This window comes from Psammomys obesus, unplaced genomic scaffold (assembly GCF_907164565.1).
Source record: "Psammomys obesus unplaced genomic scaffold, mPsaObe1.curated_primary_1811, whole genome shotgun sequence".
Lineage (NCBI taxonomy): Eukaryota > Metazoa > Chordata > Mammalia > Rodentia > Muridae > Psammomys > Psammomys obesus.
The window spans coordinates 6,768,507-6,784,005 of NW_026596166.1; the positions used below are offsets into that span (position 1 = coordinate 6,768,507).

The 15,499-nt window shown below is 37.2% G+C and overlaps 1 protein-coding gene across 3 annotated transcripts in view; it reads right to left on the reverse strand.

Moving 5' to 3' along the window:
• Hif1a (hypoxia inducible factor 1 subunit alpha) overlaps positions 1-15,499 on the reverse strand; it is a 46,089-nt gene that overhangs the window by 23,996 nt on the left and 6,594 nt on the right. The window lies entirely within an intron of this gene.

Below are 15,499 nucleotides of genomic sequence, written 5' to 3' on the forward strand. Positions count from 1 at the left end.
CAAATAACAGAGTTCAGGGATAATTTAAACATTTTATAAGTCAACCATCTTAGGGATAAGTTTGATCACTTGCCAATATTTTATTGTCATGATTTAACTTTAGTTTTTTTTTTTTTGGTTATTTGTGTTGTTTGTTTTGAGATACTTTCTTGCGCTGTAGCTCAGGCTAACAACAAACTTGCTATTGTCTGCCTCAGTCTCCATAATTTTAGTTTCTTTTAAAAAAGATTTTATTTTATTTGTGTGCGTGTGTACAAGTGCCTGTGGCAGCTAGAAGAGAGTATTGGATTCCTGTGAGCCAGAGTTACAGGAAGTTGTGAACTGTCTGCCATCGGTGCTGGGAACAGAATGGTGACTTTAACCTGGTGAGCCCCTGATTTCAGCTCTTAAAGTCACATTTTTATAGTCAGGAAGCTAACAGGCTTTTTGGTGTAATTAGTAGACAGCCAAACAGATTTACCTATTTTACTAGTTTATATTGTATCTAGAATAGTTGTAGGAACTGGTAAGCAATTAAAAAAAAAAAAAAAAACTTTATTTATATACTTGGCTGAAATACCACATCATATAGAAGAAGCAGAATTTCACTTAATCTGTACTTCAAAACAACACAGATGAGCCAGTTGCAGTGATGCATGCTTGTAATCCCAGCACTCAGAGAGGCAGAGGCAGAGGCAGGCAGATCTCTGTGAGTTCGAGGCCAACCTGAGCTACAAAGCAAGTCTAGAAAGACAAAGAAACCCTGTCTTGGAAACAAAACCAAAACAACAAAAAACAACCCCCCCAAACCTAACCCCCAAAACAAAACAAAACAACCCCCACCCCCCAAAAAACCCTAACATTTGGAATTGGTAATTTACAGAAATACAGTACTTTACATGCTGCATGTCTGCACAGTTCTTGATGCAGGCTACCGTAAGAGGTACTGCAGGATCCATCTCTTGCAAAAATAATCCTTGGTGAGCCCTGCAGTTCTGTGATAGACGACTGATACAGCCTTCCTTGGGGTAGATAAGGTAAGCAGTTCAGGTTCTAAGTGAGACCCTGAAAGCATTTTCAATTTTTTTTTGCTCAAGTCTTTCATGTGAGTGGCTGTATTTTAGTAGTTTAGATTTGTTAAGTTGTTTAGAAAAGGGAGGAGAGTTAAGTGTTTCAAGTTGCTTATAAGGTTCTCTACATCTGGACTGATTTAATATTCAGGCTGATCGCTGATCATCCAAATTGAGTATCACAGCCATCACTGCACACAAATTTAAAAAAGGAAAAATGTGCCAGGTGTGATGGCTCATCTTTAATCCCAGAGTTCGGGAGCTGAGGCAGATGGATCTCTGTGTGTTTGAGAACAGCCTGGATTACATACCAAGTTCCAAGCCAGTCAGGCATATACAGTGAGACCCTGTCAAAAGTGTGTGTATGTGTGTCAGTGTCCATTATAACCCAACAGATCTCTGCTATCTCCCTTACTACCCTCCCTGGGTATTGTATAAATGAAATGACTTTCAAAAGTATTTAATTACATGTTTTATTTTAAAATTCAAATTGAAGCATTCACAGAAAACAAGGCAGTTCTGATGCACTTAATTCTTTTTCAGACTGTTGACACTGTGGCACTCTCATATGGCCTCAATATATTTTTAGTGTAGTGTACTAAGAAAATACTGATTCATTTAGATAAGTGGTTCCTTTAAACAATATTTTATTCTTTCACCTTTCACCTACCTTATTACCTTTCCCCTTTCTTATTTTTTTTTTCCTTTCCTTTTCTTTTTAAGACAGGGTCTCCTTACATATCCCAACTTGGCAATGAACCTGCTTCTGCCTACCAGATGCCTGGCCACTCTGCTATCTAGACTAGTTCCTTGCTGTTCTTTAAACAGTTCAGATGTTTCCTCCTCAGAACCTTCTTAATATTTGTTCTGGACCACAGCTTCCTGGCACCCTAACAAGGCACTCACCTCCACTTTTTTATGTCTTTGTTTCAGCCTCACATTCAAGTTAAACATTCCAAGTACTTAGAACAGTTCTTTTTTTTGTTTTGTTTATAAACATTTAATAAAGATATGGAAATGAATGTCTACACATGCAATATTATTATATAGAAAACACTTAAATCATCAAAATTTACTGATGTTTTAATATCTTATTTTTTGTGAGGCTTTATTATTATTATTATTAATTATATTTTATTAACTGTATCCCAGCTGTATCCTGTTCCCTCATTCCCTCCCAGTCCCACCGTCCCACCCTCCCTCTCTCATCTCCTCCCTGCCCCTTTCCAAGTCTACTGATTGGGGAGGACCTTCTCCCCTTTCATCTGACCCTGTTTGGCTGCAAAGTCCTCCTCTGTGGCCTAGCAGGACTGCTCCTCCCTTGGGGAGTGGGGAGGTCAAAGAGCCTGCCATTGAGTTCCTGTTAGAGATAGTCCCTGTTCCCCTTACTATGGGAAACCAATTGGTTACTGAGCTACCACAGGCTTCATCTGAGCACTTAGAACAGTTCTTGACTTAGAAAATCTATTGATAAATGCTACACAAATACAAGAATCAGTATGTTACTATGTTGGGGGATGTCTTGTGCACTGTGTATTCAGATGCCGATTTCTGTGCCTAGAGATCTGGCTGCAGTCTGGACAAGGGTATTGTCATTATTATGAAGAATTTCCTGTCTCAATGTTGTGTAAAAATTGTTCTCCCTCACTTCTGATTGGTTAATAAAGAGCTGATCATCCTATAGCTGGGAAGAAGAGGACAGCAGAGTTGAGGCGGGACTTCCAATCCTAGTTAGAGGGGTCTCAGGTGGAGAAAGGAGAGAAGGTCACCACAAGGAGGCAGCTGTGAGGAGGAAACCTCCATGAAGGCAAAGATGGAGCAGAAGGAGCCAGGGCGAGACTACATCACAGTTATTAATAGGGCACATGGCTGGGAAATAGTCTAGACCCATGTAGAGTTAGAATAAATGAGTATCTGCCCAATTATAGTGCTTTGAGGATTATTAATAAATCTCTGTGTCATCATTTGGGCTAGAGTAGGCATAGAAAAATTACATGCGTGCGCACACACACACTATTTTTTTTTTTTTTTTTTTTTTACACATTGTTCTTTTTTTCTTTGAGGCAAAGTCATGTTATGTATTGCTGGCTAACCTCAAACTTGCCTCTGCCTCCTGAATAGCTAAAATTATAAGCATACCTGGCTTAATTGAAAATTTAATGCTTTACAGAAACACACACACAAACATACATGATTACCAGAATAAATACAATGACTAACCATGGCAGCTAATTTTACATATACCTTCATAGCAGAGTTCTGACACATAAAACATAACAAAATGTTCAGAAAACAAATCATGGAATAAATATGAACACAGCCTCATTTAGGCATTAGCCAGGTCCAATAGCACGCAAAGGTCCTCTTTAATGTAAACACAAACAGCAATCTTGTCAAAAAAGAGGTTTACAAAGGAGATTGGAGATACTGAAACAGTTTGTTGAAAGAGGGTCAATGTTTAGGAAGTTTCCAGCTTAACCACTTCCACACTCTGTTTTGTTTTCTTGAGTCAAGGTCCTGCTGTGTTGATCAGGCTAGTTTCAAACTCTAGGACCTCTGCCTTAGCTCTTCAGTACTGAATTACACATGGAACATTCATGTCTTTCACTATTTTGTCCTAAACTACTGTGGTCGGGAAAATGTACAAATTTCAATGTTGGAAACTACGCAATCAACTTGCATGTGCATGTGTGTGTGCATGTGTGGTGAATGCACACGTGAAAGAGCCAAAGAACAATGTTGGTGTCTTCATCTATCACTCTGAGACAGGGTCTCTTACTGCCCTGGGAGATCTTCCTGTCTTCACCTCACAGTGCTGGGATTACAGGTACAATGCAGCCATACCAGGCTTTTAAAGTGCATGCTAGGATTTGAACTGAGGTCTTCATGCTTCCACATTGATGTTACTAAGCCATTTCCCTAGCCCACTGAATCAAAACTTTTTATTATAAATACATCTCCTAAACCCAACCAGAAACATGATAGGATTAATTTTGTTTTCCACAATCTTTTCCCAGCAAGTGTTGTTAGTTTTTAGTAAATTAACTCCGTTATCAGTTTTTATCTTTAAAAAGGGGATAGTGGAAAGGGGTAGAGGTTACTCTTTAAGGAAGTATTTTACATTTGTTATTAAGAGTATTTTTATTATTAATAGGCTCTTTTCATATCTCAATCTGAGACATTTAATGAGAGAGAAACTGCAAACTGGAAAACCCAGCAAAAATGGGTATCTCAATGTAGGTACAAATTAAAGTTATGGCACTGTAATCTAAAATATCTCCTAAATTATAATCGATAAACTTAAAAATGAGCCTTTAGCTGGGCATGGTGATACATGCCTTTAATCACACTCTCTCAAGGCAGAGGCAGGTGGATCTCTATGAGTTTGGAGTACAGCAAGTACCAGGGCACCCACAGGTACAGAGTGAGACCCTGTCTCAAAAACAGACAAAGAAGGGGTTCCTGACTGAGTTTCTTCTCTTCTGCTACCACCACCACCACCACCACCAAGTTAAAAAGAAGCAAGGGAGGCTAGAGATAGCCCAGTAGTTATGAGCTGGACTTCCAGAAAACACAAGACCTGATCCTATATTCATTTCTAGCTCCCGGGGATCAGAAGCCTCTACTTCCATGGGCATCTGCACTGACATACAGATACAAACATTGTATATACATACGCACATAATTAAAAATAAATCTTAAGAGAAGGAAAAGACAGACAAATCCTGTACTATTTAAATTAATCTCATCAGAATTATATGAATAAGAAAAAAAAAAGATAAGTAGTTATATATGCCAAAGGTCAATCACTGACCAGACTTCCTGTACTGGAGAATGAGGAGTAAGGTCCAGAAATCTTTAAACAAAATTCCTTCATGAAATTGTGGTGCACATTAAAATTTGATATACTGAGCTAGTAAGAGGGCCCAGTGGTTAAAAGCACTGGCTGTTCCTTGCAGATGGCCTGGGGTTCAATTCCCAACATTCTACAAGGTACCTAGCCACCTGTAACTCTAGACCCAATACCTTCTGGCCTCCGAGGGGACTTGCATGCATGTGGTGCATAGGCATATACACAGGCACAATACTCATGTACATAAAAAAATAATAAATCTTTAAAATAATCTAACAAACCAATTTCAACAAACATAAAACTAAAGAGGTGATAATTAAGCCATAGAGGCTAATAGAGAACCACCAGCAGGTCTTATAACAAATTTTACAAACACAGGCAAATAATTTTTGAAACATGACAAAAATTATTTTTGACTACGGTAACAATTGCTGGAAATAAGCTACAAAAATACTCAATGAAAACAGTAAGAATGCTTGTGTATTTAATAAAATATACAATCACACTGCCTCAAAAATGTGAGTAAGGTTCAAAGATAGTCAAATGAATAATGTTGTTCCTATTCTCTGTAACGTGTGTGTGTGCTGCTGGGAATGGAAGCGAGAGCTTTTTACATAGATTTTTTTTTTTTTAAATACCTTTATGAATGCTACACCTGTCAGAGTTAAGATTCACTGGTGGATCCCTACCAGCTATGTTAATGTGTTAATGGCATTCCCCAAATCATATCAGCTACTTCCCACTCAACAGTGGGAACTCAATAGAGATGCTATTTCCCTCCCTCTCCCTAAATGTTTCAGTTCCTGGTTGGCTGAATCTATGGTTGTATGCCCAAAGCTACAAAGGGAAACAGTACTCCCTTTTGCGTTAGTCATCTTTCTGTGTTCTAAGGAATGCTTCCAAAACCCACTTTCACCTCCATGTTGAAGATACCACTATCTGCAGAAGTTCCTATCTTATATAAGATGCTAACATCTAAATGATACAATACTCATGTGTAAGTATAAAATCTGTTTCACTAGTTGCTACACTGTTAAAGATGACAAATTCTGTGCTTGTTCAATAGAAATGTTATCCTCCACAAACTCCAAATGTTTCAGTCTCTACTTGGCTGAATTTATAGATACAGCACCAAAGAACACAGACAGCAAATAGTACCTCCTCCTTTCAGTTTATTTGATTATATACTACAATGTAGTAATGAATTCAAATTTAGATCTGAAAAACTAAACTTTCTGTATATATTCAAAAGAAAGCATCCCTTTAAAAGAATTTCTTTGAGTATGATGGAAGATGATTAAGTTTTGTAAAAGATCAGAATAAATATACACAGAAATCATACCTTGGAAATTTTACCTCTAAAAGTTAACCATGATGAAGATGCTATAAATGATGACAAAGAAGTTCTTGTAACACAAGAGTCTCTACTCACCAACTACACAAGTAGCTACTAACCATTGTTAATAAATTTTGAGTAATAACCCTCCAATCTTACTTTGTTGTCTGTGAAAAGGGTAACATTATTGTATGTAGGTCTCAGACTCCATGTGAAAAGAAGATGGTACCATTTTTAAAGTGGCTTATGCCTTTCTATATTTCAGATATTTAGTATGTAATTTAAGTTAAAAAATTAACAAACTAAAGGACTTCTTCCCCCTTTTTTAAATGTAAATTTTTTTATAATTTATTCACTTCACATCCCAACTGTAGACCCCTCCCTCTCTTTCCCCCATGCCCCTCCTCTATTTCTCAGAAAAGAGGAGCCCTCCTCCCTTACCATCTGAACTCAGCCATCTGAACTGATGGTAAGCCTCCCTTACCATCTGAACTTATTAGGACTGTTTGCATCCTCTTCCTGTGTGGCCTGGCAATGTGCCCTCCACCAGGGGGAAGTGATCAAACAGCGGCAATACAGTCAGTCCATGTTAGAGTCAGCCCCTGTTCCCCTTACTAGGAAACTCAAACTGAGACTGAACTGCCTATAGGCTACATCTGAGCTGGGGGTTAAGGTCCTCTTCATGCATGAGATCCCCAACCCCACCCTCATGAAACAGTACCCAGCCTGGGCTTGAACTTGAGATCTCCCAGCTCAGCTCCCTGAGTGCTTGGATTAGTCTTGTACTACTACACTCTGCTCAAGATTACAATATTTTTTTCAAATGCAATATACTTAGACTGAGGCCCCTGGGCATGTATAAAAAATTCATACAAGAATTATTTTTCTTTCATAGAACACGTGAACATTAGAATTGATAAACATGACATGGGAATAAGCTTCCTAATAACAGCTTCTAAAAATGAGGCTGTCATATTAGAAAGCTTTTGTCTCTAAGAAAATTCTAGTAACATATTCAATAAATTAATAAGCATGATTATTGACAATGCTTTCTCCAAGGGCTAGGCTGTTTAACTTTTTATTGATTCTTTGTGAATTTCACACTATGCACCCCAATCTCACTCGTCTCCCCGTCCCTTCATATCTGCCCTCTGCCGTTGCAACCTCCCTCCTAAAATTAAAAAACAAAAATAAAAAACCAAAATGGACATGCAGGATCAGCTCCTTTACCAGCTTCAGCAGCTCATAGATGGGGTGGACCTTGGGGTAGGCCAACTCAAAGCCCTTGATCTGTCTGGGCTTGGTGGAATTGGTCAGCTCGCCAGTTCTCCTATGCCCATGCCACCAGGGTTAACAATCCTGAACCCATGCCACTAGGGCCAGTTCTCCTTCCTGCTACAGCTACAAGGCTGTTTATGTAACAAAACTAGGCCCAAGGCTGGAGAAACAGCTCATAGGTTAGAAATGTTTATTCTTCTTGAAGATACATATTTGGTTCCCAGCACCAACATGGTAGTGTCTAACTACCCATAACTCAGTTCCAGGGAATCTTATGCCCTCCAGAGATGTAGCTGGTATGCATGCCACACATAGTTATACATGCAGGCAAAATACCTATACACGTAAATTTTAAAAATTTTTTAAATATTGAAAATTTAAACCCAGTTCCAAGAAACTTAACCTTAAAAATCACACTGTACTAAAAGAAATCTAATAAAACAGAACATAGTAAAAATAACTATATCAAAACTATTCAATTATGGCCTGAACCATCAAAATTTATTAGCTTAATTAGTGTCATCAGTGAGATCGGTACATGGGTATCTGTGAAATATTGTCGAGAAATGCTAATCCAGTAACATGGCTGCTTTGGCAAGAGATCACATCCAAAGACCTTATAGGTCTATGTGGTCCTACTGGAATGAGGACACACTCTTAATTACAGTATGATCTGGCTGGAATACAGATACATCCTTAGTACATACCTTTAATCTGAAACAATAAATATTGTTAATTTATTAAATGTATAAACCTTTAATTACAAACAATTTATAAACTATAAATTAGTTTATAGAAGGAAGCAGGTATGCTTGAAAGTGACATTTAATCGAGTGGCAGACAAAGTGAGGAATTAGAGAAAGATTTGCCAGAATGAGTCAGAGATGGGATAACCCCAACTCTTACAAGAACAGGACAGGGAAGAGAAGCTACTTAGGAGTAGCACAGGGAGAGAGAAGAGGCTTTTTTACTGGGCCAATTTTACAGAGACAGGTGGCAGAGAGAACAAGCTAGACACAGGTGACAACAGAATGAGCAAGAGCCAGAAGATTAAAACATATTGACAGAATTAGTTTGAGTCTAAGCAGAGCAATTCAATCAGGAGTCAAGAGAAACCAGTTTGAAACAGTCATCTTGGAGAGGAATTTGGGCCAGAACAGTTGAGTTGAACCAGCCAGTGAGAGAGAGTGAGAGAGTGAGAGAGAGAGAGAGAGAGAGTACTAGAAAGGCTTGGGAATGTTTCTCATCTCATTCCCTCAACTGAGGAAATAAAAACATTTATAAAATATGAATGTATAACTAAATATAAGCCATGGTGGTTTAATGCTAGCTTTCTGATCAACAGCTACAGAAAACATGTTTAAAATTTATTTGTGTGTGTGATGTATATGCAAATGTGTGTTTGGGTTCCTGTAGAGGCAGGAAGAGGATGTCAGATTCCCCAGAGCTGAAGTTATAGTTAGATGTGTCTATTATGTGGATGCTGGGAATTGAACTTAGGTCTTCTGAAAGAAAAACAAAGCACTCTCTTAACTGCTGAGCCTTCTCTCCAGTCCATAAAGAAAAATAAAAAGACATCAACTTATTCACACTCAAAAAGGCAATATCCTTTACTCCCGTCACAGTGAAGACTGATTCGAGAATTCATTTAATACTACTTTAATTGTGTTATCTACAAAGAGAGGTGATTTCCAACTTTCCTTTACTAATAAGTTGAGGGCTATTTGATAGGATTCTTATTACCAAAAGAACATGGAAATATTGTTCTTAAGTTCCTGCCCTCTAACAGTCGAATCACCATTCACACTTTCTCCCTTTTTACCAATATCACTTTAGAAAATATTTAGTGTTACATAATAAAACCAAACCTTCATTTAACATACAAAGGTTAGATATTTGTGGAAAAAGTAAAGAGGAGGATTAAAGTTTATTTTAATTTGGCTCAAAGGACCTCATCCTTTCATGAATTAGAAAGACAAACTTTAATGATTTTAATCAGAATCTTCAAAGTTCTAAAGAGTCTTCTGAGAACAATTTAACAAATATTATAATGTGAACGTTGCGTACCGAGAACTACTGTTCGGAGTGTTGCACATGGGCTAGTGTTTCTTTAACCTAACAATCCTTTAAAGCAGTGATTCTTATCATCTTAATTCATACGAAGAAAGCAAGACCTAGAGAGACAAAGCACTGTGCACCGCTACTTTATTTAAGAAGATGAAATAGCTTGATAAACCTGCCAATTTTAAGAAAAAATTTAAAAACAGCTGCAGAATGCCATGCTTTACAGAAACTTCTGTAGATTATAAACCCGCACCCTGTTAGGGCAATGCCAGTATTGATCAGTCTTGCCCTATCTGTGAGGTGATAATAATCTCAGAGACAACCAAAAACCAAGAGTAAGACACTTGACTCATATAATCAGAAAATCCCATTCACATGGTTAATAATGAATAACTCAAGCAGGGCAAACTGTCATCATTCCAGGAAACTGATACCCAAATACTCGGAAATACTCTTTTCATTTTTTTTTTAATTACAAACTATATGCATGCAGGTGTGAAAATGCTACACTCTTTAATTCTATACAGGTAGCCTGTGAAGGGCAGAGTGACACTAACATGCAACTATAGAAACACACATGCCAAGTAGCAATTAGATAAAGCGAGGGATTACATTCTGAAGACACATCTGAGATTCTCAATTTAACTATTTCTTAAAACAAAGCTAAGCTGTGTGAACCCCAACTGCATTTTCTTTCTTGCACTAGCCTGAGCTGTATTTTATCACATGCAATAAAAACACTGCTGGGGTTTCAAATTAAATATTAAAGACGATAAAGCTCAAGAAAATGGCACTCCTGAAGCTAGAGAGATGGCTCCATGGTTAAGAACAGTCATTGCTGTTAGAGAGGGTGTGGGTTGGATTCCTAACACCTACATGGCAGCTCACAAGTGGCTGTAACTCCAGTTCTAGGGGATACAATGGCCTCTTCTGACCTCTGTGGGCATTGTACCCACATGGTGCACTTAACATACACACAGACAAAAGAGACATTAAAAAAGTAAAGGAAGAAAAGTACTGGGGAAAGCATAAACTAGTTCAAACTTTCTCAGACATTAATAGTGAATAGTATTGAAAGTATTCAAAAGTGACATGTTTTTGACACAGAGATTCCACTCCTTAGAGTTAAGACACAAGAATTAAAGATTGTTATTAGCCCCGCCTCCGTTAATGTTAATAACAGGAAGCTTTAGATTTACTCTAAATGTGCCAAGTAGGGGAATATGGGAACATTTCTACAATGTAATGCCATTCGTTCAGCCTTTCAAACAGCGCTACTTATTGGCAAATTTCAATGTTTACTACATACAGCAAGGCAAACATTTTTAGTTAACTCTTCAGTAATCCCCTGTAAATTACACCCTATGGTGTTAGGAAACACTTACCCTTCTGATGGTTTTTTGAGAATTAGTTTTGCTATAAAAGTAATACTGGGGGGGCTGGAGAGATGGCTCAGTGGTTACGAGCACTGTCTGCTCTTCCAAAGAACCTGGGTTCAATTCCCAGCACCCACATGACAGCTCACAACTGTCAACACCAATTCCAAGGGGTTTGCCACCTTCACTCTAATGCACTAAAAATTAAATAATTTTTAAAAAAGTGGTACCGATAAGCAGACTATATATCTAAAGGAAAAGTGAGAGAGCGGTACACTTGGCTACACGTAACAGCATTAATCTTGTTTAATCTTCGCTAGTTCTACACAATTCTAGTCTTCTCCACATGTAGCACTGGAAAAATACACACTTTTTTTTAAAGTAGGTTGAGAATGATACACTGTTATCTTAAATTTAAACACATACATGCACACAGACCTAAATGTGAACAAGGGTCTCTAGGTTGTGAGATAGTAGGTGCTCAAAATGACTGTATATTTGCATACTTCTCAAAATTGTTTTCATCCACCAAAAACTTATTTTCACAAAATGTTTTTAAAGTGGGTTATAAATAGCTAATTCAAATGATTTTGACTCTATCCAGACAATTCCCATTAAAATGTGAAAGGGAATGATCAACCCAACGTTGTAACATACATAAATAATATACCTGTATCTAACGTCCACAGTTTTCTTTTTATGTCTATGTGGGTGCAGGTGCATGTGTGTGGGAATGTACATGTGTGAGGGCCAGAGAATAAACTTGTGTTGTTCCTCAAATACAGAGAATAAACTCGTGCGGTTCCCCAAATACCATCTAACTTTTTTTCTAAGACATGGTCTCTCACTGGCCTGGAACTCAGAAGTAGCCCAGACTGGCTAACCTAACACACACAAAGATCTTCCTGTCTCCGTTTCCCCAATGTTGGGTTGACCAATATGTGCTGTATCATACCCAGCCTTAAAAACGGGTTCTAGGAATTACATTAGTTTTTTTTAAATTATTTTTTAATTACAGTTTATTCACTTTGTATCACAGCTGTAGCCCTCTTCCAATTTCACCCGCTCTCCCTCATCTCCTCCCAATGCCTCTGCCCAAGTCCACTGACAGGGTCAGAGGGAAGGAGAGGAGGACCTCCTTTCTTTCTTTCTCTTCTTCTTTCCTCCTCTTCTGCTTCTTCTGTGGTTTTTCGAGACAGGGTTTCTTTGTGTGGCCTTGGCTGTCCTGGACTTGTTTTGTAGATCAGTCTGGCCTTGAATTCAGGTATCCGCCTGCCTCTGCCTCCCGGAGTGCTAGGATTACAGGTGAGTGCCACTGTACCCAGCTAAATTCAAGTTTTCTCTAAACACTTATTAGTACTAACTAAACTACCTGCCCATCCCTAAGGCTTTCTTTTATTATTAATTTTAATATCATACTTCTCCCTTCATAATTCGTCTAAATGCCTGGAATAGTTTATTGAACAACATTCTGAAGCCAGCCATGAGACCCTGGGAGAAAGTGATGCTAATGTTATGGAAGGAAGAAGGTAGATGTGCCAGCCTTGCTATTATTTGTTACTTGTTGCCCTAACCAAGGTTTAAGTAAATTTTGTGGAGAAGATAGGAAGAGAATTAAAATATCTGTAAAGAAAAGTCGAAGAGTATATATAATCTTTAAACTTTCTTTTTAGGCAATGAAAGAGAAGAAAAAGAAAGTTGAAAGAGAAAATACACATGAAGTGAAACAAAAAATTAAAGAGGGCCCCAAAAGGCTCAGACCAAGAAATGAAATGGCTGAATACAGATCCTAGATGAGATAAACGAGATGAGATAACTCAGAGAGGAAACTGAACTACTCTCATATAAAGGTCCTGCAGGATGCAAGAACTCTTGCTGGGAACAGCTTGTGGACTTTGCGTGGTGACAGATGAGCAATCAAAACAGAAAAAAGTTACACTTCAGCACTTACTGAGGCCATGTGCCTTCACCTTTGTCTTTAGATACCTACATCACAGGTCTGAAACATAATTAATGTTCCCCAGTAGAAATATGGCACTGTAAATGCATTCAAAAGATTTATGTTACTATATACATGTAATAGATTGTAAACAGACTGCATACATTTTAAAGCTTTTTTCCACCGTGGGTTATGTTTACCATCTGTAATTTATACTGACAGAAATGAATGGAATTTATACTGACAGAAATGAATCTTTAGCTAAAGGTCCTCAATCATGCCTCAAATTAAAACTTCAACATTAAATATGTTACAGGACTTGAAAGCTCAAAATTAGAAGTATAATTTCATATTAGACATTAAATGATATTTATTTGCACTACTTAAACAAGCACTATGTACTTTTCAAAAAGATCTCAAAATTAACATCATATTTATTCAAGAAGAAGAGGGGAGATTCAATGGATCAAATACCGAATATTAATGTCCCGTGGGGGTAAACACTGTTAAAGACTATGTAAGATTCAGGATAATGCTGGTGACAGATTAGCCTCTACTAAATAATTTCTGTTTTAATTCATGTTTTGATTTTCTGAGAAAGGACCACTATATAGCCTCAGCACTTGCCTCACCTTTTAGAGTGCTGGATAACAGGTGTGTACAGCCAATTCCAGCTTCTAAATAGGTTTTGTTTCTTTTTTTTTTTTTTTTTGGTAATCATTTTATTTTCAACTTACTAATATCTGTAAGCCAAAGTCTCTCTATTCTGTAGGTAAGTTCATAATCACCTCAAAGGCCTTCTAAAATTAAAGGAAGAAATGATTAGGGGTTATCTCAAGTCAAAATCTTTGCATTCTTGGCTATAAATTACAATTGTTAATCAGTAGTAACGAATCTAGAAACAATGTCTAACACAAGGCAACTGGTAGTAATACCAAAATAAAAACAACAAACATTTTCATACAAACATTAGGTGACATAAGCCAGTTAGTAAAAAAAACTGAGTTTTAAACTTAGGCACTCTTGTTTTATTTTGAGACAAGGTCTTTCTACACAGCTCTGGCTGTCCTGGAACTTGCTATGCAGATCAGGGTGGCCTCAAATTGCCAGAGACCTGCCTGTCTCTGCCTCCAGAGTGCTGTGCACACTACCCTGCATAAACCCAGGCACTCTTAAATGCTTTAACTCATAAGAAATACCACCTCTCTAGTGGCCCTGCACTATTAAAAGCATGGGATTAAAATAGAAAATGCTCACAAAAAGTGAAAAAGGATATGAAAGCATACCAAATAGTATAATTTTAGCTAATTGTTGGGGGTATGGAGGGCTGGGAAAATTGTTCCATCAGTACAGTGTTTGACATATAAGCATACAGGCCCACATTCAATCCCAGAAAAGTCAGGTTTGGGACTGCAGGTGGTTTGGTATTGTATACTTGCAATCCCACTGCTGGAAAGGCAGCGATGGGCAGATCCCTGGAGTTCACTGAACAGTCAGCCTAGCCTAATCGGTAAGCCTCAGTGTACTACGTCTTAAAAAAACAGGTACACAGTTTCTGAGTTTTGGCACTAGAAGCTAGCCTCTAACCTTCACATGCACACATAAATAGCATATATGTACATGTACACATACATACACACATGAGACAAATATTAACTGTTAGTAGTAACTGACAAAATTAAAAGCACATTTTCTACATATTTTTAGTATTTCACTAATGTTTAGCTATGATTTTGAACAATCATTCTAAGATTACATATTTAAATTCAGGACTACTCAGTGTATTGTTTATAATACCACAATAGTAATAATATATATATATATATATATATATATATATATACACACACACACACACACACACACACACACACACTAACTAAATATTATGGAAGTTAAAAGGAATAAAGTAGTTCTTATAGCTAGCAGTGAAAGATAGTCAAGCTAGTATTAAAGAAAAAGATTAAAAGAATATATATAAAACAGCGTATATACTCTAAGTTATGTAAATTATGTGAATTAAAATGATCTCTCAGAGACACATTACACTTTAGAAGCAAATATGGACAAGCTGACGATAGTGGTAGTAGGGAAGGAAACTTTCAGTTTTTCTTCTACCCTTATTTATAATTCAATCTTTTTTTTTTTTACAATGAAAACAAATATATAGTAATTGTGTAATTTTTTAAAAAGAAAAAAGTTTAAATGTTCTCTGAGAAGGCTAGGATTGCAGTCTGGTCATAAAAATCTAAAGGACAGAACTTAAGTCTTATCAAATCTCCAAGAGACTTTGGAATGTTTTTTTTTTTTTTTTTTCTTTTTTACTATGGCAAAATTTAACTGATTACCTTCTTCAAGGCAATAAACAGAACCCAATAGCAGCCTGTTAATTCTAGGCTTGCAAAACCATGGCTGTTCCATGGACGACCCTTCCAATAGATGAAATTTTAAAAGGAGTATTGCTATTTTAGTCACTGTATCCACTAGCATACTTGAACAGTTAACAGCTCTCGTTAATATTTTATTTATTATGTACCAAATTTGTATAAGGATATAGATAGATAGATAGATAGATAGATAGATAGATAGATAGATAGATAGATA